Source organism: Leopardus geoffroyi, chromosome A2 (assembly GCF_018350155.1).
Source record: "Leopardus geoffroyi isolate Oge1 chromosome A2, O.geoffroyi_Oge1_pat1.0, whole genome shotgun sequence".
In the NCBI taxonomy this organism is placed as follows: Eukaryota; Metazoa; Chordata; class Mammalia; order Carnivora; family Felidae; genus Leopardus; species Leopardus geoffroyi.
This window is the reverse complement of record NC_059331.1, coordinates 59627080-59651543: the sequence shown is the minus strand read 5'-3', so window position 1 is coordinate 59651543 and position 24464 is coordinate 59627080. Positions and strand designations below refer to the sequence as shown.

The window sequence follows — 24464 nt, the reverse complement described above, 5'->3', positions numbered from 1 at the left end:
GGCCCCGCCCCCGGCCCCGGCCCCGGCCCCGCCCCCAGCCCCGGCCCTGGTCCCGCCCCCAGCCCCTCGCTCAGGCTTCGGGAGTTGTCGGCTGCGCGCAGCGCGGGCTCTCCGGCCACTTCCCCTCCCCCCATCCCGGCCGTGGCCTCGCGCAGTCCGCGGGCGTCGCTTCTGCAGGTCGGTCCCCAGGTGAGGACGGGAAACTGGCCGCGGGCCCCGCGAGAAATGGAGTCCAGGAAGGGGCGGGCGTCATGAGGCCGCCAGGGCAGGTCTGGCCTCTACCGCCACCCTCACTCCCACCTCCATTCCGGTACCCGCAGCTGGCCTCCGGCTGTGGGCCGGATAAAGTGGGGGGTTACCCTGGGGACGTACTGTTGGAGAAATACGGTACGGTGTTTCTGCCTAGCGATCACGGTTACCCTCGGGAAAGTGCACGCTCGCTGCGCTGCCTCGGAGCCTCCCAGCCTCCAGAACGGCCTAGGGCGTCTGACCCCTGCCTCGAATCAGTGACACCCCCAGGTCTGGGCCACCTTCCTGAGGACCGACCTGTGCTTCACTCTCAGGCTGCTGTGGTCCGCAGCAGTCCCGGGACGCTTTGGCACTCCGCGCGGAGGTGGGAAGAGCAAGGCCGAGAGGAACTTGCCCAAGAGGTGGCAGTGAGCCGACGGTGCCACGCACCCTGCTAACGCCCTTTAACTCACACTCCTGTTGGATCCTCAGCCTACAGATGAAGACATGGACTGTGAGGGGCCACGGGTCCTCCCCGGGTGACTCGGCCGGTAAGGAGAGAGGAGGGGGTGAGGCAGAGCCTGTCTGCCTGCCCCCAGAGGGCATTTTCCGGGCAACACAGGGACACGTGGGCAGAGCTCCTTCTAAGGAGTTGACATCCTTTCCCTTCCTGGCCTGGGAGATAGAGAGCATTCCCTCCACTTTTCTCCCAGTGTATTGCCAGAGCAGCGTACTCATAGCCAGGACCTTTCCCTGCTCTCTGGAATGCTGTGGGTCTGGGCTCCTAAGTCCAGGCTGGTGCTTGCCCCTGGGTCATGTGGTCCTCCCTGTATACCCAGCTGGGGCCAGGAATGTGGCTCCTGCTGCCACCAGGAGCCAAACCCAGCTGGGGGTGGCAGGGGCTGGGGTGGGGGGGGCGGGGACAGGTTAGGGGACACTGGTGTTAAAGGTGAAATACATCCATAGCAGCTTCAGCACGTAGGTGGTCAGAAACTGAAAAGCAGAAAAGGATAAATACTGTGTGACTTCACTTCTCTGTGAAATTTTAAAAACTAAAAACAAACAAACAAAAAAACTCATAGAAAAAGAGATCAGACTTGTGGTCCCAGAGGCAGAGGGTCAGGGGAGAAGGATTTGGAGAAGGGGGATCAAAAGGTACAAACTTTCAGGTGTAAGAGAACTAAGTCCCAGGAAGTCATGTGCAACATGATGCACTGTGCTGCTGTGTGATATACAGGAAAGTGATTAAGAGAGTGAGTCCCGGGGCGCCTGGGTGGCGCAGTCGGTTAAGCGTCTGACTTCAGCCAGGTCACAATCTCGCGGTCCGTGAGTTCGAGCCCCGCGTCAGGCTCTGGGCTGATGGCTCAGAGCCTGGAGCCTGTTTCCGATTCTGTGTTTCCCTCTCTCTCTGCCCCTCCCCCATTCATGCTCTGTCTCTCTCTGTCCCGAAAATAAATAAATGTTGAAAAAAAAAAAAAAAAAAAAAAGAGAGTGGGTCCCAAGAGGTCTCACCAGAAGGAAAATTTTTTTCCTTTTTTTTCCTTTCCTTTTTTCCTTTTTATTATATCTATATGAGATGATGGCTGCTAACTAAAACTACAGTAATTATTTCACAAAATAGGTGTCGAACTGTCATGTTGTACACACTAAACTCATACAATACTGCATGTCAACTATGTCTTAATAAAACTGAGGGGAGGGGAAGAAACTGAAGGACAGCCAAGGTGCTCCTGTTACAACCTGAGTCAGATCATGTCTCTCATTGGCTCAGAACATTCCAGGGGTTCCCAGCATCACAGCCTGCAATGCCCTACAGGATCGCCTCCCCCCCAAAATTAGATCCCTGACCTTACACTCTACTCCTTTCCCCTTGCTCACATCATTCCAGCCACACTGGCCTCCTTGCAGTTCCCCAAACATACCAGGCACAGTCCTACCTCAGAGCCCTTGCATGTGCTCTTCCCACTGCCTGTACAAGCTCTTTCCACACAAATGACATGGTTCTCTCGCCTCCTTCAGGGTTTTCTCCGCATGTTATCTTCTCAGGGAGGCCTGCCTTAACCACCCAGTCTAAAATGTTAACACTCTCCCTGGGGCTCCTGGGTGGCTCAGTCAGTTGGGGGGCCGACTTCTGCTCAGGTCATGATTTCACGGTCCGTGAGTCTGTGAGTTTGAGCCCCAAGTCGGGCTCTGCACTGACAGCTGGGAGCCTGGAGCCTGCTTCGGATTCTGTGTCTCCCTGTCTCTCTGCACCTCCCCCACTCGCACTCTGTCTCTCTCTCTCTTAATGTTAACACTCTCCCTAGTATTTCCTATTCCCTTATCCTGTTTAACTTTTTAATTGGCATTTACTCCCTGCTAATGTATTATATATTTTATATTTTATTTGTTTTTGTCTCCTCTCATAGAATGTAAGCGCCACCAAAGCAGTGATTTCTCTCCACCTGTTCCCTTCATATTTCTAGCATCAGGCACATAGTAAGCGCTCAGTTGTTGAATTAATGAATTTCGGACTTAAAGCAAAAAGGTCGGCTTGAGAGGAATTCAACAGGGCTGAGGGACCTACCCCAAATGAGTTAAGGAGTTGGCCACTGGAGAAATTAGAACGGTTTTCCCCAAAGAGACCCAGAGCACCCTCAAGCTAGTTTCCAAGGACTGCCTTTGTACAGGGTGCCTTCTCTTTGCATCAGTCTCCTCCTCCCTCCAGCACCCACCTTGGCCTGGTGAACCGTATTCATCCTTCAGCCACCAGCTCAAACTTACCTTTCTTGGGGACATAGTCCCGTAAAAACCTCTCCCACCTCCAGGCAAGACCAGGTCTCACATGCCTATCCTTTGTGGCACTGTGCCCGGCATGTAGTAGGGCCTCAGTAAACTTTTGTTGAGAAAATAAATAAATGAATGAGTGAATGTGGGGACACTGGCAGCCTAAGTAGCTGAATGTCCACCTGAGCAGTTAGGTATGGCTGTATCTAAGGAGAAAAACTCTCCCCATATTGTGGGGAGACTCTGTTAGAAGAAAAAGAAACCAGGTAGTGGTTTTCCAAACAGATGACAAAGAAAAAGAAATATTTCTCTTCATAGCAATGAAAACCCCCAACGTTCCCACGCAATTAATTCCTTCCCTACTTGTACATCATCTCTCACAGAAAAGGACCCGAGTCCCTGGTGCCTGTCCAGCCCTGAACGGTTGCAAAGACCCCAGGAACAGAAGTGGGGCTCACCTCTAGGGCAGGGGCTCCAGCTTTCCCTGTTTCAAGGACACAGGCACAGCTCCGGGAGACAGAGGGCTCCTCAGCTTCCCTCCTCCCCATCTCTGCCATAAATGGTGGTCTCTCTGGCATCTGCTAGAATTCCAGACTGGGAGGCAGCCTGGGTCTCAGCCCAACGGGACTGTGTTTATGGCAGCCTGGCCTCCGGTCCTGGTAGAGTCCGTCCAAGTTACTTTGCCCATCAGAGCCTCAGCTTTCTCATCTATAAAATGGGTGCCAGGACCCCTGACTTCATTACCTCCCAGGGTTGTTGGAGGAGCCAAAACAGTAATAGATGGGAAAAGGCATTGGAAAGGTCCAGAGACTGAGGACAGGCGGTTAGCAGCACTGGGCAATGCTGGGGAATGGGAAGCCTGGCACACAGCACCCCCCCCCCAGGGGGCAGCTGGATAATGGCAGTAAATGAGCTCTAACAGGGCAGCCAGGAGCCCCTCCTGGGGAGGAGGGAGCAACTTTGCTGAGAAGTGTATGTCCAGGCCCCCTTGGAGAGGAGGCAGTCCAGGACGTGTTCTGGAATGCCGGAAAATACAAGAAAGCCTATGAAACAGTGGTCACACTGTGGATGGAACCAAGGGTGTAGATTCTCTGTCCCCTTGCAGGTACAAGCCCAAGCCACTTGGACTGACATCCAAGCCATTTGTTTGAATAATTATTTTCTTTTTTGAAGTTTATTTATTTATTTTGAGAGAGAGAAAGAGAATGCACAGGCAGAGAGAGAGTCCCAAGCAGGCTCCACACCATCAACGCAGAGCCTGACGCAGGGCTCGATCTCAGAAACTGAGATCACCACCTGAGCTGAAATCAAGAGTCAGGCACTTAACCGACTGAGCCCCCCGGGTGCCCCTTGAGTAATTCTTTTAAAAGTAACACCTGCACATTGTTTTAGTGTTGAAGCACCGCAGAAAGGCATGAAATGAAGAGTAAAATTGCACTCGGCCTCAGTTCCGCTCAGCATTTCTGTTTCCATGTGACTTAATTGTACATACTATGCTTGTCTCTTTTGTGTCTACAAAGGAAGCGAATGATGCCCCTTTCTGTGTGCTGCACATTCTGTGTTTGCCCCTCCAGATCTCTCTCTGCCCTTCTGCCCCTGCTCTGTGCCCCCAGAGGCTTATCTGCACAGACCATGAACGGGGGCCCTTTGGTTTCCGAGAGGGTTTGGCCAGTGGGAGGCACTGGTGATAGGTGAGGATGGGAGGAACCTGACGTTGCATTTGTCCCCTGTGGGTCACTGTCAGCTGGCTGTGTCTCTCCAGTGGGCGTGGCTCCTCTCAGGCATCCTGGCAGAGCTTGAAGCCCCCCCTCTCCTAACCTTTGCCCAGAAAGCCTCTGCCTCCCACCGTGCCCCCATCCTCGCCCAAAGTCTCTCTTCCACAGGCCCGTCTGGGGGCAACCCTCCTGGCTGGGTATCTCCAGCTTTCGGGTTAATAATATGGAGGCGCACGCATCGCACTTCAAAGATGCTCACTTTGTTGTGTGTTCACGGCACCCCAGAGGCCGGCATCACAGACAAGGAAATGATGCTCAGAGGGGGGCGCCTGTTCGCAGGGGCCAATGACGCGGTCATGGCAGGGTCCGCACACACTTGCCCCCTCGGGCCCATGCGGCCCTGTCCTGGCGGGCTCCCGAGGCCTGGCTGAGGGGCTGGGCCCACCGCAGGGCCCGGGACACCCACAGCCAGATGGCTTGGACGAGACACGAGGCCTGGCAGGGCCTGTCCCGAACATGCTTGGTGGGCCTCGCCAGTTCTGCCGTTCTGCTCCCCGGCAGGAGCCCTGTGTGTGGTCCCATAAACCGCGTCCATGAGGCATGGGATGTCTGCGGCCCTGGCCTCCCCAAAGCCCCCAGCTCCAAATCCTCCCCAGACATCTCCCCTTGACAGCTCGCAGACGTCACCAGGCGTCCCAAGGAAAACCCCTTAGGCCTGCCCCTCTGCCCCGGGGTACTAGTAAGCCCAGGCTGCTGTGACAAGTAACACGGACCAGGCAGCTCAGACGACACGCATGATTTCCGCACGGTTCTGGAGGCCAGAAGTCTGAGATCAAGATGAAGCAATCCTGCTTCCTTCTGTGGATGGTGGCCTTCTCCGACTCTTCACGTGGGCTGGGCCCTAACCTCCTCTTCTTATTAACACCTGTCAGGTGAGATGCGTGGACACCCCAATGACCACATTTTACCTCAATTGCCTCTGTAAAGACTGTGTCTCCCAATACAGTACATATTCTGAGGTACTGAGGATTTCAACGTATGAATTGGGGGGGATATAGTAACATCATAACCCCCCAGGGTGCCCCCATCCCGGCACCCCCCTCACCCAGTGCTTCATCCAGCAATTCCCACCTAGTCATGTGTGGGGGCAGCAGGATGGCCATGCTGCGGGGGGACGCAGGTGGCCAGGCAGAGCAGTCTCCTGCCTCAGAGCCCACACTGGCTCCCCATGGTCACAGTAAAAGGTCGGCGCCCTAACTTCCCCGGGCATCCATGGCTCTGAGTGACGCGCCTCCTGCCCCACGTGTCCCACCCAAGGACAGCAAGGACTCTGCACTGACCTGCCTGGGCTCACATCATGCTCCTGCCACCCCCGAGCTGCGTAACTCTAGGAACGTTGTTTCCCCTTGTGGGCCACCATATCTACGATGCGGGGACAGCAGCAATCGTGCCTCGGCCATGCAGGTGTCCTGCTCAGTCTCTCTTAAAGGGCTGCCACACGGAGCACTGCTGACTGACCGCCTCCAGCAGCAGCCCCACCTGGGGATCTGGCTGAGCTTCACCCAGAAGTCAGGATGTTAGGCACTGGAGCCGCCGCTCCTGCCTGACCCCCGCTTCCCCACAGGCAGGCTGACCCCTGGGGCTTTCCACCGAATGTGGCCCAGTTGTCTCCCGGCTGCACTGCAGCCCGAGGCTCTCCCTCCTCATCCTCCCTCCTCCCTTCTCCTTTCACGGGTGCCAACCCCACAACCAGATCGAAGGCTCTCCCTGCCAATTCCTGCTCCTACTTCCTTCCCCTCATCCTCCACAGGCACTGCCCCACTAGCCTCTTGCACGTCTAACCCCTTCTTGGCATCTGCTCTCTGAAGATGAGAACTGGCCCAGGTAGCTGTCTCATAGGTTGTTCAAGGATTAAACGCATTAACACACACAGAAACCTTAGAAAGGTGCCTGGAACAGAGTAGGTATCTGAGTCCCAACACCACGTAGCTCCTTTCTAAGGGCCATTCTTGGGGACTGTATCTGCCCTGTCCATAGATTTCTGTGTATTCTTTTGTGGACCAGGCCTTCTTAAGTTTCCGAAGTGTGCTATGCGTCCTGTGATCACAGGGCCTTTGCACCCACCACTGCCTTTGTTCCTTTACTGTGAGCCCTCTTACCCCTCTTTCCTGTTAGCTCAGATGTCACTTCCTCAGGGAAGCCTACCTGACCTCCTTTATATGTTTTCCCTACACTATGTGCCTCTCCTTCAAAGAATTTTTCAAGGTTTATCCATTTATGTGTGTTCATTTCTTTCATGCTTGTCTCTCTGGGGCAAAGATTGCCAGTCCTCAGATCCCTATCCATCCCTTCCCAGAACTCCCAGTTTTCAGCAGAGCACAGTATTGCCCCAAAGAAAGCTTGCATTCCTCAGCCTTTCTTGCAGCTAGCCAATGGGATGTACACAGAAGTGGTGGCTGTCCCTTCTGAGTTCCCCTGGGAAGAGAAGGGGTGTGCCTCCTTCCATGTTCCCTTCTCCTCCCTGCTGGCTGGAATGCGGGCAGACAAGGCCAATGCTGTCTGCTGGAGGGATGGACAAGGTAGAAGGAATACAGATCCAAACAGCCTCAGAGTGCACTGCCTCACCAGCGTGGGATTTCAAGGAGAGAAAACTCAAAGTGTAGCTTGTTTAAGCCAACACTACTTTGAGTCTCTGTTAATGGCAGAGATTTGGCTACCTGTAGAACAGGAAGCTCTGTGAAGCCAGGGAACAGGTCCACATTGGTCATCACCATGTTGCTCCCGGCACCTAGAAGGTCCTTGACTATTATATGATGAGTGAGTGAATGCGTTCTTTGGGGGCTGGACCCTTTCTCAGCCATCTCAGGACCGCCGCAGTGCCCAGCTCATGGAGTGAAGTTGTATAGAAATCTAGAGCAGCACTATCCGCTAGAACCTTCTGTGAGGCAGGAAATGCTCCATGTATGCCTGTTGTCCAGTAAGGTACCGCATGCGGCTGGCAGCCACCACGCTGGACAGTGCACACCAGGCTAGGAGGGAGTGTTGAGATGCAGCCCCTCCCCTGATGCAGGAGCTGCCAGCCTGCTGAAATCAGGTAGACACTTGTCCCAACGCTGACATATGAGCCAGGCCACCAGGCGGAGGAGGCCTTCGAGCCCCTGCTCCTGGCCCCCTCAGTGAGGGTCACACTGAGGACTCACGTCATGGAGGCAGCACGGCCAATCACAGCAGCCAGCCCTCCCTAGTCATCCAATTCCTGCTGACACCTACCACCACCGGCGAGGGCAGGAAGCCCAGATCTGCCTCATAGTAAGGGGTGCCAAGCAGCCTCACCAGTCCCAGGCTGCTGGAGAGGGCAGCGGAGAAAGGGGGTGGACTTACCATGTGCCGGGTCTATGCTGGACCCTTCACAGCCACGCACTCTGAGACAGGTGGAGGAGGGCGGGGTCTGTGGCGTGCCAGGCCCGGAGCTGTGACACGGGGGGCAGCGCTCACATCTTGACTCTTCCCGTTTTACAGAAAAGAAAGTTGAGGCCAGAGAGGTGGGCAATTCACCCAAGGTCACACAGCAAATGCACTGGCAAAGACAAAAAGAGAACTGAGACATATCTTGCTCCAGAGACTTCTCTTCTCCCATCCCAGGCTGTGGAGCTTGGCCCCAGGACAGCATCCCCACTGTCGCTTCACCCTGCCGCTCCTCCCAGGCCACCTGTACCCTTCCCTGCCACTCAGAGAGGATCTCCCTGTCAGGAGTCAGGATGGAGCCAGAACGGATGGATGCAGCAGAGGCGGACCCCCACCTCAGACCTCACACCAGCCTGCAGTCCTGGGACCAACAGTCCTCACAAGACCACCAGCGCTCTCGATGCTGCATCTACCCCACCTCCCTGTACCCGGGAAGGGGGAAGCATCATCATCCAAGCTGGCTGCTGGCCTAGCAAGTCAGTGGAGAAGGAAAGTTTCCTCTGGGGGGCGCTCGGCAACCCTGCATGGGATACAACTTAATGGGCCCACTGGTTGGAAACAGCAGGAGTCCCCTGGGCAAAAGTCAAGTGGGCAAGGGGAAGGCAGGAAGTATGCCCAACGCTGTGCTAATCTATTTTAATTTTGTTTAATGTTTATTTATTTTTGAGAGAGAGAGAGAGAGCAACAGAGCATGAGTGGGGAGGGGGAGAGAGGAAAGGACACAGAATCTGAAGCGGGCTCCAGGCTCTGAGCTGTCAGCACTAAGCCCGATGCGGGGCTCGAACCCACAAACCGTGAGATCATGACCTGAGCTGAAGTCGGAAGCTTAACCGACTGAGCCACCCAGGTGCCCCTGTGCTAATCTCTTTAAACAGGTGACTTTATTTAACCCCCATAGCCCCCCTCCTACTTGGTCCATGCTACAGATGGGAAAACAGAGGCATGGAGAAGTCACTTACTAGAAATCACGCAGCCCAGCTGGCAGGAGGTGGTGCCCAGGTTCCGGAAAATAACAAGGTCATGGGAATTTGGGAGGCGTCTGTTGCTTCCTGGAGAAGGCTTTGAAACCCTGGGAAGGGGCAGTAGAAGAAGGGTCTGGAGAGAGGGTCCCCTAGCAAGGTGTCAGGTGGGAGCCTGGAGGGGGTGGGTCAGGGCATCGGACCTCACGCAATTCCCAGGGCAGGAGACAGATGAAGCCCAGCTCCGGCAGTGACACCTGGCATTCGCCTCTTCAGCATCTTCTGTCACTCAGTCCTTACTGTCCTTACCCCCACACCTCTGGACGATCCCACTGCACCTAGGCCTAGGGGATCTTGCATGGCTCTGGAGGTCCAAGTAGTGACCAGCAGCCAAGTGGGCACAGGCCTGGGGTTGAGCCAAGCTTCCAGCCCACTGTTGGGAGGGGGGAGGCCCAGGACAAAGATGTGACACTGGCTCCGAGACTGGCAGCGTTGTAAATAAGAGAGGAATCCATCTCGCACCCACCCACCAGGCCAGACTGCTGCCTGCCAGGCTCCTTCCCTGTAGGGCCTTGCCCTCTCCCACATGACGACTCACAGCTACAAGTGGGCTCTAGCCCGTGGGAAGGGGAAAGAAAAAGGGGAGGGATGTCTCTTCCCTTTAAGGCCACCACGCAGAAGGAGCCACTGTCACTGGGAGAAAACAAGGTTGGGGTGTGAGCTGTGTGGCCGGGTTTGTGTCTGTCTGCCAGTGGGGCTGGGAAGCCAGACACCTGCAGTCCTGTCCTGTGTCCAGCTGCAGAGATCAGAGCGAGTCACTATATATACTCTGTGGGACTGTTTTCCCCTCCGCACCAAACGTTTGGCCAAAATAGCCTCTGAGGGGTCCTCAGTGGAAGACTCTGAACCAATGGTCTCTTGAGGCCATTGAGGCACAGTCTTGGGGAAGGAAAGGTGAAATCAGGCTGTGGGTGGCTCCCTCGACTGTACTGGGAGGCCGGGGCAAGCAATGCACCCCAGGCCATTGACACAGCCCCCGAGCTCCCAAGCTTTCTTGGAAAAGCTTCTATGAACTGATGCTAATAAGTCAGGTAACTTTTATTAAGTGCTTGTTATACACCAGGCTTGGAGCTAAGGGCTAGCATTTATGAGTGTTTTCTATATGCTGGGCATTATTTTAAGTGCTTTACAACTTCCACTTCGCTTAAGCCACACAACTTCTCTGTGATGCAGGCGCTGTTGTTATCACCACGGGAATAGCAAACCTGTAAAACAAGAACCAACCACTATGAAAAAGGAGCATTCAGAGAACAGGAAAGAACGTTCGAAAACGTAAGCGTTCACAGTAATCATGAAAACCCAACCAAGACTGAATAGCAGAATGGACACACCTGAGAACCAAATCAGAGCGACAGATGGAAATTATGAGAGAAAAATGCCAGAGCCACGGTTCAATGGAAGGAATTGAATTCACATGCAGAAACGAAGATGGATCAAAATCACCTTCCCAGTGAAATCCGGCCCCTCCTCGCTCCAGCAGAGAGATGTTGATGGATAACAGGGAGTTGGTGAGTCATTCCTGCCTAGTTAAAGCCCTCGAGGTTTAGTGTGTGCTTTTTAAGCCACCCTTGTACTTGAGGTCCCCATCTCCTTTCCCCAGGTGCCTATCCTGGTAGTCCGGGAAGTCGCTAGCTATCACGGGCCCCAAGCAAACCACAGGGAACCAGTGGGGCTGGGAAGTGATCACTGATCGGCACCCACAGGGCAGGCTTCACAGGTAAGCAGGGGGGTCTGTGTCAGAATCTTGGACTTACACGAAGATACAGAGAGCACTGGGCGGGCACCACGCCAGCCTGACAATAGCCACCTGGCAGATTCAGGGAGGAATTCCTTGTCATTTCAAAACACAACAAGGAAAATGGTGACCCAAGTGGGAAAAAGACGTAAACAGAATGCGCAAATGGCCAGTGCGTGCACAGGGAAATTTCTAACGTCACCACTGATCAAAAGAACACAAATGAAAACGTGCTGTCTTCATCCAACTGACAAGGATATTTTAAGTGACAACACTGTTGGGAAGAGGTACATTTCCAGAAAGCAACCTTGCAATATAGACATCACTTTTCAGTCTGTAAGTCTACTTTTAGGAACTGATCACAAAGAAGTGATCGGATTTGTTGGCAGATTTCTATACAAGCTTGTTCTTCCCAATGTTGCTTCCAGCTGAGAAAAATTAGAAACCACTGAATGAATGTCCAGCCAAAGGAAAGTGATAATGAACAATGCCCCATCTATGTAGTGGAATATCATTTATCTATTTAAATTGGGTTTTCACAAGACTATTTGATAAAAGTTACAGTGAAAAAAGGCAGGATGAAAAATTTATGTAGGAGTTATTCTATATGTGATTATGTAAAGAATATATGTTTATAGAAAACATTAGAGGGGCTTCTGGGTGGCTCAGTCGGTTAAGCATCCGACTTCAGCTCAGGTCATGATCTCAAGGTCCGTGAGTTCGAGCCCTGCGTTGGGCTCTGTGCTGACAGCTCAGAGCCTAGAGCCTGCTTCGGATTCTGTGTGTGTGTGTGTGTGTGTGTGTGTGTGTGTGTCTGCCCCTCCCCTACTCATTCTCTCGCTCTCTTTCTCAAAAATAAATAACCATTAAAAATTTTTTTTTTTAATTTTTTTTTTTATGTTTATTTATTTCTGAGACAGAGAGAGACAGAGCATGAACAAGGGAGGGGCAGAGAGAGAGGGAGACACAGAATCTGAAACAGGCTCCAGGCTCTGAGCGGTCAGCACAGAGCCCGATGCGGGGCTCGAACTCACGGACCGTGAGATCATGACCTGAGCCGAAGTCGGACGCTTAACTGACCAAGCCACCCAGGTGCCCCTAAAAAAATTTTTTTAAATGAAAGTATTTACATTGAATAATGGGATTACAAGTGATCTTTTTTTACCATTCTATTTTTCACTTTTCCAGATTTTCTACAATGAATATATACTACTTCTATAACCAGAAAAAAAATATCGTTTGATTGTGCAACTTGGTATGTTATTTTTTAAATAGGTTTTTTATTAGTATAGTAGTAAATGCTCTCACTGCCCTCAAATCAGAAAATACAGACAGGTATAAAAAAGAAGAAAACACTGATCTATAATCCCATCATTGTTAATGTTTTCTTGCTATATTACAAAAATGGAAACACATCATACATACTATTTTAGAAACTTTGTAAAACTCGTGACTACAAACATGTAACATAAAATTGACCATCTTAACCATTGAAATGTGCAGTCAGTGGCATTAAGTACATTCACACTGTTGTGCAACCATCCCCACTGTCTATTTCCAAAATTTTTCGTCTCCCCAAACTGAAACTCTGTCCCCATTAAACACCAACTCCCCATTCCCCTCCCCGTGCCCCTGCACCCACCCCTCTACTTTCTGTCTCTGTGAGTTTGACCACTCCAGAGGCCTCATAGGAGTGGGATCATACAATATTTGTCCTTTGGTAACTGGCTTCTTTCATGAACCAGAATGTCCTTGAGGTTCACCCATGTTGTAGCATGTGACAGCGTTTCTTTCCTTTTAAAGGCTGAACCATATTCTATCACATTTTGCTTATCCATTCATCCATTGATGGACACTTGGGTTGTTTCTAGAGCCTTTTCAAACAGAACAATATATTGTGTACCTCTTCCTGTGCCAATAATGATAAATTAATAGCAGTTACTTTTTTAAAAAAAAATTTTAATGTTTATTTATGTTTGAGAGAGACACAGAGTGCAAGCAGGGGAGGGGCAGAGGGAGAGGGAGAAACAGAATCCGAAGCAGGCTCCAGGCTCTGAGGTGTCAGCACAGAGCCTGACGTGGGGCTCAAACTCACGAACCATGAGATCATGACCTGAGCCAAAATCAGACGCCCAACCGACTGAGCCACCTACGCGCCCCAAAAGCAGATACTTTTAAACATTTTACTTTTTTTTTTGAAAGAGAGAGAGCAAATGGGGGGGGGCAGGAGAGAGAGAGAGAGAAAGAGAATGAGACAGAAAGAAAATCTCAAACAGATTCCACACCCAGCATGGAGACCGACATGTGGCTCAATCCCATGACCATGAGATCATGACCTGAGCTGAAATCAAGAGTCAGACACTTAACCGACTGAGCCACGCAGGTGCCCCAATAGCAATTACTTTTATTAAGTTGCCTAATATTCTATATTTGGTAAATCTTTTTTTTTTAAATAATGTATCTTTATTTTTTATTGAGGCATAGTTGACATATGATGTTATATTAGTTTCAGCTGTATAACATAGGGATCCTACCAAATCTGGTTTTTCTTTTTTAAAAAAAATTTTTTTTTAATGTTTATTTATTTTTGAGAGAAACAGAGAGAGACAGACTATGAGTGGGGCAGAGGCAGAGAGAGAGGGAGACACAGAATCCAAAGCAGGCTCCAGGCTCTGAACTGTCAGCACAGAGCCCGACGCAGGGCTTGAACCCATGAACCATGGGACCATGATCTGAGCAAAGTTGGATGCTTAACCAACTGAGCCACCCAGGTGCCCCCTACCAAATCCATTCATGAAGGACATTTACATTGTTTCCAAATTTTCATATATACAAAACTGCAATAGTCTTTGTGTACTTATCCTACTATTTCTTAAAGATAAATTTGAAAAGTGAGATTTCTGAGTCAAGGGGTATTTTTAGATTTGGTTTCTTTGACCAATTTGTCCTCCAAAAATTATATTAATCTGGATCCCTGCCATCAATGAATCTCAATCCCCAAGTTCCAATATCCTGGTCGGTACTGAATATTAGCACTTCATAAAAAGTGACAACATTTTGGGCAGTTTTTGCCAGGGTGTCAGGTTTTTTAAAAAGTGCCATTGTTTTCATGTGTATCTCTTGGATTATTGGTGAAGTTGCATTTTTTCTTGTGTTTATATTTTACTGGCAGTTTGTGTTTCTTCGTGGAGTCCTATCTCTACTTTGTATAGAGATACTGATATTTCTCTTACCAGTGTGTAGGAGCTACACAGGGAGGGTGCGTGAACTCTATGCACCAGGGATGTGACCAGCCACGTTTTGAAGCTGCAGGATTTTTTTTTAGATTGATGGAGCCAAATGCAGTTAAGGAGTCTGCCTTTGGGGTCATATCTAGCAAATTCCTCTCTTTCAGGGTTACCTGTGGATTAGTCACATTTTCGCCCTGTTGCATTGCTTCCAGTGCTGTCACGGTTCGGTGTTCTCACTTGCTTCTTTAGTCCAGCTGGGATTATTTGGATGGGTGTGTGCTAAGGTTAGGACATCCCCTGTGTCTAAAAGTCAAGGCCAGCCATCCCTGGATGACCAGTCTTCCCTGCACGCTCTCCCGGCTTCAGCACTTCCTCCTGTCATGAGTTGGCCTTTTGCATAATCCCCACCTTCAAGAAAAACTCTTTTCCACTGCGAGCCGAGCAGGAGCCCTATTGAGCCCTATCGCACGGCCTTTCCCAAAGGCATTTGCCCTACAGAAGAGGATTCGGGAGAAGCTACCAGGTTGGGGGTGGGGGGAGGGTCCAGACAGTGGCATTTCAGGAACCACCACTGACATGTAATGTCCGAGCCATCGTGGGACCCAGGAGCTGCTTCTTCAACTGGCCAAACCAGCGGGCACCCACTCTGCCCCCAGTTTGGGATGATTTACTGTCAATGTCACACTGCACATCAGTCTTTCAGCAGAGCACACTATCTCCCTCGGTCCTCACAGTACGTATCACTTTCCATCCTGACTTCTCAGCTGAAGGGGGAGCCACACAGAGGACCGTGTCTGGTGACACCACCTACAGAGGCAGGATGGGGGCTTTCCTGGTGCCTATCCTCGAGGTTTCTGCCACAGGAAGGGACCTGTCCCAGGAGAAGGGACCCGTAGGGAGCTCCAGCTGTCAGGTCAGGGCTGTGTGGGACCTTGCAAGCCACAGGTGCTGACACGAGCGGGGCCCAGGGCGGGCAAGGGGCCGAAGCCTGAGGCTCGAGGACCCTCAGCCATCTCACCCACACCCACTCCTCTGAGTCCCAGCCCCCACCCAGGGTCGCCAAACACGCAAGGCATCCTGAGATGTGCTTCCCTGAAACCTCCCTGTTCTCTGTTACAGGAGCACTTCATCCACTCATTTACCTGGCGCGCATTTATGGAGAACTTACTGTATGCTGGGTACTGGCCCGGGGATACGGCAGTGCTTACCGTGTACCCAGTACTGGTCTGGGGATACAGCCATTAACTAGAGGCAAAAGCCCATCTTCTGGAGCTTTTATTCCAGTGGGAATAAGCAAGGAGAGGAGTAAAGGGACATGGCGTAACTCCTCATGCGAATAAGTGCTAGAAACAGTTACTAATACTCACCCAACAGCTTTTATGTCCTCATGGAGGTTCTAAGGAACCAATGTCCTGTGACCAGGACAGACAGAGGGAAGCTGCTTCGGGGTGGCCAACCGGGGAGGGCCTCTCTGAGGAGGTGACACTGGGGTGAGGAGGAGTTCTTAGGAGGAGCCAACGGAAGGCAATCCAGGCCAAGGGAACAGCACATGCAAAGGCCTCAGGGGGGAAAGAGCATGTGGGTTTGAGGCGCTGACAGGAAGCCGAGGCTGTGAGCCAGGCAGTTGTGGGGGTAAGGCAGGAGCAATGGGAGGAGGCCAGAGAAGGCCAGGGATTCCAACATTCAGCACACCGCAACCCACGGTGAGACTTCACCTTCCGGCTTCACCAGCTTGTGTGTTAGCAAAAGTCTCACCCCATCACCTAACCCGCACTCCTGGCACTGAGTGCTGGGGTTTTCTATTCTGTCTATTCTGCTCTGCTCTCCTCAAAAGGAGGGAGGAAAAAGAAAGGAAAGGAATGCAACCCCTGCAATTAACCTCCTGACCCCCTGAGGGGCTGCAACTTGCAGTTTAACGCCAGGCTGTTGTAGATGGAAATAAAGATTTTTGTTTGTTTGCTCGGCATGGTGGGAGTCCATGGCACGTTTAGGGGAGGGAGAGACTGGACCAGACTGAGGTTTTAAAAAGACTATCCTGCTGTTGTATGCAAAAGGGAGTGTCTGGGGTGTGTCAGTCAGCCAGAGTCCCCGAAGGACAGACAACGCCCTCAAAAGGGTGATACTGAGTTAAAGACAGGGCTCTCCGCGCAGGTGGGGCAGGTGAGGGGCAGTCCCACAACTAGTCACCCCCACCGAGGCCAGAAGGAGCTGGAGGAACCGCGTGGGAAGGTAGGGGCCAGCAGCGGGCCAGAACCTTGGTTCAGGGGAAGCGCCTCACCCCTCTCCGCTCCCACCTCCCATTGTCTGCAGCGCCTCTCATTGGCCCAGCCACACAGACATCCCCTCTGAGGTGCAAGGTCAGCCTCCAGGACACAGCAGAAGTCCCTGACGGGGGGTGGGGAGCGGAGTGTGGCCAATGGAAGAGCCAGGTGAGAGCCAGCGCTGGCTGGGGCGGGCTAGCAGCAGAGGAAATGGCCTTGGGAACATGAAGTGTGGAACCCCAGGACCAGCCTTTGGGTTGGATTAGACTCCTGCGGAAAGGGCTTTTTCCCACTTTGGGGGCTCTTCAGAAAACACAAGATGCAAGATGTGGTGGGGGCCCAGGGTGGGTGAGGGGAGAGCACAGGTGTCAAGGCACACAGGCATCGTGGGCAGCCGGGACACTCAGAGTATCTCCCCACCAGGAAGGTGCAGGCGTCCCCTGGTCAGAGCGCCAGGGCAGGGCAGGCTGTGTGAGGTGCCCCCTTCCGTCACCGGGTCACGGGCAGCCCAGGGGTTGCAGAGTGGGGCGCAGGGCAGAGGAGTGGCTGGGAGCAGGGCACCCTTGGAGGTCGGGACAGGGCTCTTCCCTGCTGGTCCATCCACACCAGGGCGCCTTGGGTGTGTCACCACCCAGGTGTGGCATTTGAGCTAAAGGGGATTATGCTGGAATGTTCCTAAGGCACAGCAAGAAACGACAGACAGAGGCCAGACAGAGGCCGAGCTCAGCCTGGGGTGGCATCTGGGGTGGGGGGACCAGCCCAACCCAGCAGGATGGAGGAAGGTGTGTGACACTCATCATGTCCCCGACCCCAACGTGCTGGGGGGAGGGGCACGGGAAGCGGCAGATCCAGGCCTGGATGGCACCTTCTCTCCATGCTCGCTTGCCAGACGTGTTTACCTCTACGTCCAGCTGCAAGTTAGAGCCCAGTAAGTGGGTCATGGCGATCCCTTTAGTGAAGTGCAATCAGCCTTGTTCGGAACAAAACCGAAGGGTACAATCGAAAGGGAAAGGAAGGAAAACATCAGAGTTCATTGCAGGCACCAAGACAGTCACTCTCCCCTGAAGAGTCCCTTTCAGGCTTGCTCCAGAGGATGGATACTTTTTAAAGTGGGGGGGGGGGGGGGGGGGTCACTGCGTTTGCAGACAAGGGTCCTTACTTCCCTTCTCTGCACTCTCGCTCCAGATGGCCAGATCCTGCTGCTGTCCCGTCCCCGCTCCCTGGGACCTGCCCAAGCTCTCTCCTCTCTGGCTTTTCCCTCCCTTCGCTCACCGCATCATCCTCTTGACTGTTTTTGTCCCCATCTTACTGGGGAGGAGGGAATCCAGGGAGGAGGATGTCCCATCCGGGACCCTATGGCTTCCTGCCCTGCCTGTGCACACCGGTACTGACCCCAGGTGAGGCTGGGGGGAGATGGGGGAGGCCACATGGGGTTGGTATACTGGGGCCGTGAGAGGACTCCCCCTACTGACTCCTGTGGGCTCTGGGGCCATGAGAATCAGGGCAGAAGGGCTAGGGAGGGATGGCATCAAGGAGACAGGTGTGTGTGCTCTAGCTACCAGGTACAGGCTCCGTTCTGGGTGCTGAGGAGAAGGCAGCAGACAAGGTCAGCGCAGCCCCTGCTCCCTGGCGCTTACAGGAACACCTGTCGGGAAGACAGCTTACCTGTAACGTGGTTGAAGAAAACCAGCCACAGACTGAGTGAGACAGGGAAAAAAGAGGAGCAGAAGGCATAGTTATACTGCACTGTCAAGACAGGCTTCTCTTACATGGAAGGGCCCAGCCAGGCTGAGAATCACACGAGAGCATCTCTAGCCAAGAGCTCGGCACATGCAAAGGCACTGAGGTGAGACAGACCGAGACAACACCAGTGTGTCCGTAGCATGGTCAGCACAGGCAGTGGAGCAGAGGTCAGCAGGCCAGAGGAAGGGCTTGTTTCCAGCCAAGGCCAGTGAGGAGTTGCACAGAGCTCTTCACTATCCTGCCGTTCAGCCCTGGATCTGCGGTCCTGGGCTCGCATGGTCCAGGACCGCCACATTCTCTCAGTCGGCTTCCTGGTGACTTATGAATGGGTTCTCCGTGGTTCAAAACAGAACGCACCAGGGGCACCTGCGTGGCTCGGTGGGTTGTCTGACTCTTGGTTTCGGCTCAGGTCATGATCTCGCGGTTGTGAGATCGAGGCCCGCATTGGACCTGACAGCACGGAGCCTGCTTGGACTCCTCTCTCCCTCTCTCTCTGCCCCTCCCTCTCCCACACGTGCACTCTCTCTCTCTTTCCCAAAAACTAAAATTAAAAAAAAAACAAAAAACAAAAAACATTTAAAACCAAAACAGAACGCCCAAGGCGCCCTCCCTGTGCTGAGCCCCAAGCAGGGCACGAAGGGAATGGGAGTCCGTGCCTGGTGAGTGACTGTGTGCCCAGCATGCCCATTGCTGGGACCGTGGCCGCCTATGTTTGTTTTCAGGGTAGCAGAGTTTTCTGTGTAACTCATGCGCACAGCAAGTAAGTCAAAAAGTGGAAATGGGTGTTCAATAAAGAGCCAGTGTGCCTCCTACTGTCACCCCCTCCTGCAGTGCCCCTGCCCAGAAGCCACCCTGAGGCCATCTCCATGGGTTTGCCAAGCAGAAAAGCGTGTCCATCTTTAATACACAAAGTGGATTCTAACACACACACACACACACTTCTTAACAATCTCCCTGGGGTTGTTCTGTATGGATACAGCAGATATTCCCTGATACTTCAGTTCCACTGTGCATGTGACTCACCATTCACTGCCAGCACCCCCTGTAGCATAATGGGCCGAGCAGGGGAAGGGGAAGGGGAAGTGGGGGGTGGAGCTAGGTCAAGGATATTTGCATTTTTAAAGTTGGGTTAACATCTGCAAGGTGTGTCACTGGCTCTTGATAAGAGAATCAAAGGGAATTGGGTTAACCCACTCCTAACCCCTTTGCCCAGTTACTGCCAGCCCCACCAGCAGCCCTGCCTGGCTCCCAGCTCCGCTCCAGCTACCGGCTACCGTTCCTCTTGTAGGCGGGGAGAGGGATCACTATCTCGCCCCTGCAGGGCTGGGCCCTCCACACTGACCCAGCCTCAGGCCATCCTTCATCCTCAGGAGCAAGACCTCTTTAGCTGCCTGAAAATAGCTCTTTATCTGGTTCGGTCCTCACCGGGACTTTATTCCGTGCCTCTGGCCACTTGTTGCAAGAGCAAATGTGTCCCATACAGCACTGGGCGTGTTGCCACTGTAGGAGAAACCAGGAGAATTCGGGGGCGAGAATAGCTAGGGGCGCGAGAAGTGAGCCTCTGACTGTGGGCCGGGCGCTGGGGCGTGTGGCAGTCAGGTGGGGTTCTGGGGTGCAGGCCTCTGCCTTCCGTGCAAGGCCCTGAAGAATGTGCCCGCCTCAGACACAACATCCCAATTCAGTCCACATTATGAGTCACCGCTGCATGTCAGCTACCACCTGGGCATTTGAACCAGGGCAGCAAACACACAGGCAAAGACTTCTGCCCTCGAGGAGCTTGTGTTCTATCGGGGAAGACAGAAAACAGACAGCAGAAAGGCTCACGCTGGCAATGATAGGAGAGGTCAGAAGGGGGATACGCGGTGGAGAAGAACTGAAATAGAGTGCTGTGCTCAGGAACGCCAGGCCAGAGACACAGGAGGCAGTCTGGAACAGGCCACTGGGAGTGGGGCTTGTTGAAGTGACAGCAGTCTTTCTAGGGGAAGGGAAGAGGAGAGGGTGCAAAGGCCCTGAGGCAGCCAGCCTGCGGTAGCTGAGAAAACAAGGAAGTTAGTGTGGCCACAGCAACACAGGGAGAGTCAAAGGAGAGGGGCGAGGTTGTATAAGGTGGAAGCCAGGAGAGCACTTGGAGACTCTGTAAGATGAATGAGGGTGTCTGAGGCAGGGGAGCGGCCACGACGTGAATCCAGCAGGACATACAGCGGGACCAAGAGCTTAGCCCAGGCCAGGCTCTATTCCAAGAGCTTTGCCAGTATTAATTCACTTAATGCTCACATAGCCTTATACAGCAGGTGCACTCATGGTCCGGTCCTATAGGTAAGGATGCTGAGGCACAGATATGTGAAGGAACTCACCCCCGGTCACACAGCTGAAAGATGGCAGAGTCTGGATTTAAAGGCAAGTCATCTGAAGCCAGAGCTCAGGCTCTTGAAGAGCCATAAGTTTGGGACAAAAAAAAGTCACAACCTTCATCCTGAGGGAGGACATCTGTAAAGAAAATAGAAGACTGAGTCCTCATCAGAGATGCGAGGCAACAGAGGCCCAGAAGGTCAAGCTCGGGTCTGACCGCCAGGCAGTCCCACTTCCCCACCCCTGACCCCGCACTGGAGGTGGGAGCCGGGATGATCACTACCCGGAAAGGTGGCGGCCCCGGGCACAGAGCATTGCTCAGGAGCGTAAGCGTTGACACCCCCTTGGGATGGTGCAGGTTGCCCAACAGAGCAGGCAGGCAGGGTTGGACATGGGACCAGAGGTAGGGGGAGCCTGCATCCCAGGGCCTTGGAGGAGGCGTTGACGGACAGGAGTCAAGAGTAGCAGTCACATGAAGGATGCTTGGTGACAGAGGGGGGCCCACATGTAGGGGATACTGACCACTGGGGAAGGCATAACCATGCAGGGGAAGAGGCCACCAGAGGCTCAGAGGCCTGCCAGCTGTGTGGCCTCCAGATGTTTGGGTCTCAGTTTCCCCATCTGTTAAATAGAGAAGAAAAATGCCAGGGGCAGCTGGCTGGGACAGACAATAACTCCAAGTCTGAGAAAGGATCAGGCACGCTACTTAGCTGGTTGTAGAATCCTTTTGTCTTACTCTTGCCCCCGGAGGGCTTCTGTCACTCGGGGCTGTTTCTCAGGGGTGCAGTTTGAAGCTCATGTCTTTATTTTATTTTATTTTTATTTTTTTCTAATGTTTATTTATTTTTGAGAGACAGAGAAAGAGCATGAGTGGGGGAGGAGCAGACAGAGAGGGAGACACAGAATCCGAAGCAGTCTCCAGGCTCTGAGCTGTCAGCACAGAGCCTGTGGGGCTCAAACCCATGGACTGTGAGATCATGACTGAGCTGAAGTCGGACGCTTGACCAACTGAGCCTCCCGGGCGCCCCGAAGCTCATGTCTTTAAAAATAATTTCTGTCTTCTGCCAGCAAGCTTCTGGGGGCTCAGCATTTTTCTGCGAAATATGTAAACATGTCCCAGCTGTATGTTACCACTGAGTTTTCAAGTTTGTTTGGTTTGGTTTATTAGTGGGCGTATTTTCATCCACGCTGGCTTACATCCTTCCTTGCTTTTTCCTCCCCCGAAGGCCCTTGGCTTCTATGCTGCAACTATCTGTCTTGCCCTGAAGAGGAACTCCTGTGTCAGTCCACAGGCCTCCGAGCTTCTGACTCCCGCGTTCTGGATGCCTGTCAACCACATCTCCCGTTTTCGCACATCAGCCATTATTCCAGTATTACCGCCTGGACTTTGTTGATTTTTCTTTTTATCTTCCTTGTCCACGTGCAACAGATTTGAGGCCTTCTTCATCTCATCAAATAACGAAATCAGCCATTTTCTGATATTTACTTCTCTTTCAAGTAAGATATTTATCCCAAGGGGAGAACCATTTTTTTCCCCCTGCTCTCATTGAAATTCATCAAAACTTTGGAACAATGCTATGCCCTGGGATCGGCCTTTCCAGGTGACTTCATCTGTATTCGTGCCTTGTCTGCCGTCTTTTTGCCAGTGACTTGTAAATTTCCGTCTCCTGCCGGGATCTCTCCCCTGAATTCCCATCTTTTGCACCCAGCCACCGGTTTGTAGCTCCACATGAATGTCTCTGAAACACCACCAACCCTCGGTGATTGCTCTCCCTTGACCCCAGCAGGCTCACCCCTACTATCTGTGGAACCCGGGGTGAGAGGGAAACAGAGGCGTTGTCTACCTGCTTCTCCTCCTGTCCCGGCCCCGTCCAGAGCTTCAGGGCTAGCACACATGTGCATGAACACTGGGGACAATGCTCTGTCCACACCCACATCCACATCCACATCCACAAACAGCACCCTTGCTTCTCCTGGGCCTCAGGGCGCACACTCCTGTGATGCACCCTCCCTCCTGGAGGGGCAGGTCTGGGGCTCCAAGTCATCTGGGCGGGGAACTCTGAGGTCCAGATCCTGAAGAGTCACCCCAACACCCTCTTCCTGGCCCCACAGCCGACCATCTACACGGACCTCTAGATTTTCTTTCAGCCTCTCCCTCCCTAGTCCCTGGGGTTTGTCCACACCACCTCCCTCTCATCCAGAGACCAGAGCCACGGCTCTTCCCACATGTGCTCTTGTCTGCTCCAATCCATCCCAACTTTTGAAAGATGTTAATGAGCTGAAGTCCCCAGGTGAGTGGTCTCCCCTTGCACAACACAGACTCCACCCCCTGCGGCCACCCCACACCCCCCCTTGCTCTCGAGGTCAGCCCATTGACCACGGCAAGCACGACGTCATCCTTCCGGGTCTCCCGTCCAGACGTGGAGCTGCCTCTCCACCCCTTGAGTCTGGGCTGGCCTGTGACTCACCTTGGTCCACAGAACGTGGCAGCAGTGAGGTTGTGCCCCTCTGAGCCTGGGCTTCCTAAGGCCCTGCAGCTCCCACCCACACCCCTGCCCAGCTTTGGCGGGACAGGCCCGGGCTGGCCCACAGGGGAGCAGGGGGGAGCCCTCTCACACCCAGGACCTCCAAGGCCCCCAGCTCCAACAACCTGCCTGCTGACCTCAGACACGCGAGCAAGCCCTGCTGGGCCCAGGTGGAGAGTCACAGAATCACAAGCACATTCAGTGGCTGTTGTTTTAAGCACTACATTTTGGGGCCGTTTGTTACAGGGCAAAAGCTGACAGAAACTTCCACGTAGTTCCTTGAGCTCCCCGGGGCCTTCCTGACCTCTGGCCTTTCACGTGGGTCACTGCCTCTCTGGGTCCTGCTTCATCCTGATTTGCTGGCTCGGCTCTGCCTCAGCCTTCCGACTTGGACTTTCCCGCTGTCCCTGTCCCCAACCCCTCTGCTCCTCAGAGCCCCATCATCCCTGCCACCTCTCTGCCCTCCTCCTCCCTGCCTCAGCTTCACCCTCTCCGGCTCACATGGACCCTGGAGGGGCCTCCCTCTAGTGCTTCTCCTGTCCACGAAGCCCTTTGCTCACTCCCTGTGACAGTCATCATCTGATTCACATCTCTCTGCCCTAAGGGGCCATAAGCTCCATGGGGACAGAGACCACCGCAGACCTCCAGTTCCTGCCACGTGCCCGGCAGATAGTAGGAGCTCAGTACACATTTGCTGGGTGAATAAATGACTGAACAAATGATTTACATCTGTGTCCTCTTTCCCAGACAGCAATAAAGGTTTGCCGCAGGCTGGAATGTGCAGGCACGCTGCAGCCCTGCTGAGTGACCGCCAAGCCCTGGCCAGGGACTGAGAATTCCTCCAGAGCCCAGCGGTCACTCACCGCGTGCTCTGGTCGCTCCCGGGTGCTCAGGCCAAAGTCACCTCCGGGGCCCTCACTGGCTTCTCTGTCTCATGACCCGTGGCGCCCAGCAAACGCTCACCACGTACATGCGACCCTGCCCCTCTTCCCAGCATCCAGAACGCTGCCACATCGTCCTGGGTCCAAAACCCACTAACCGCTTCCCACTTCACCCAGGGCTCCTGGACAGCACGTCTCCCAGGAAGAGGTACACGAACAGCATCACCTCCTTCAGGTCCCTGGACCAAAGTCCCCTTCCCCAGAAGACCTGTGCTGACCACTCTGTACGATAGAACAACTCCCCCACCCCAGACCCTCCGTGGCGCCCTTACCAAGGTTCAGCTTTCTTGCCATTGCTTCTTCTCCATCCAGCCTGCTGCCTGTTGGGATGTTTATGCATTGTCTCCCTTTCTCCACGAGAAGGTTGGCTCTTTGAGGGGAGAGATTTTGACTATTTTTGTTCTTTTCTGCATTCCCATGTGCCTGGCTGGTGATGAGGGCTCAATAAGTCTTTCTTGAATGACTGAAGGAATAACCTCACACTGGT

General features: G+C 53.2%; 1 long non-coding RNA gene across 9 annotated transcripts; it reads left to right on the top strand.

The window, feature by feature from the left end:
* The first annotated feature begins 57 nt into the window (after window positions 1-57).
* On the top strand, window positions 58-23758 carry LOC123606107. 9 transcript variants are annotated; one of them, XR_006716097.1, is made up of 6 exons: window positions 59-779; window positions 8229-8650; window positions 10367-10701; window positions 12117-12183; window positions 20479-20710; window positions 21738-23758. It is a non-coding gene; the product is annotated as an uncharacterized LOC123606107 (long non-coding RNA). The 9 variants fall into 9 exon arrangements; XR_006716103.1 differs by lacking the exon at window positions 20479-20710 and having other exon boundaries at window positions 61-779; XR_006716102.1 differs by lacking the exons at window positions 20479-20710; window positions 21738-23758 and adding an exon at window positions 14172-16124 and having other exon boundaries at window positions 61-779.
* The last annotated feature ends 706 nt before the right edge of the window (window positions 23759-24464 follow it).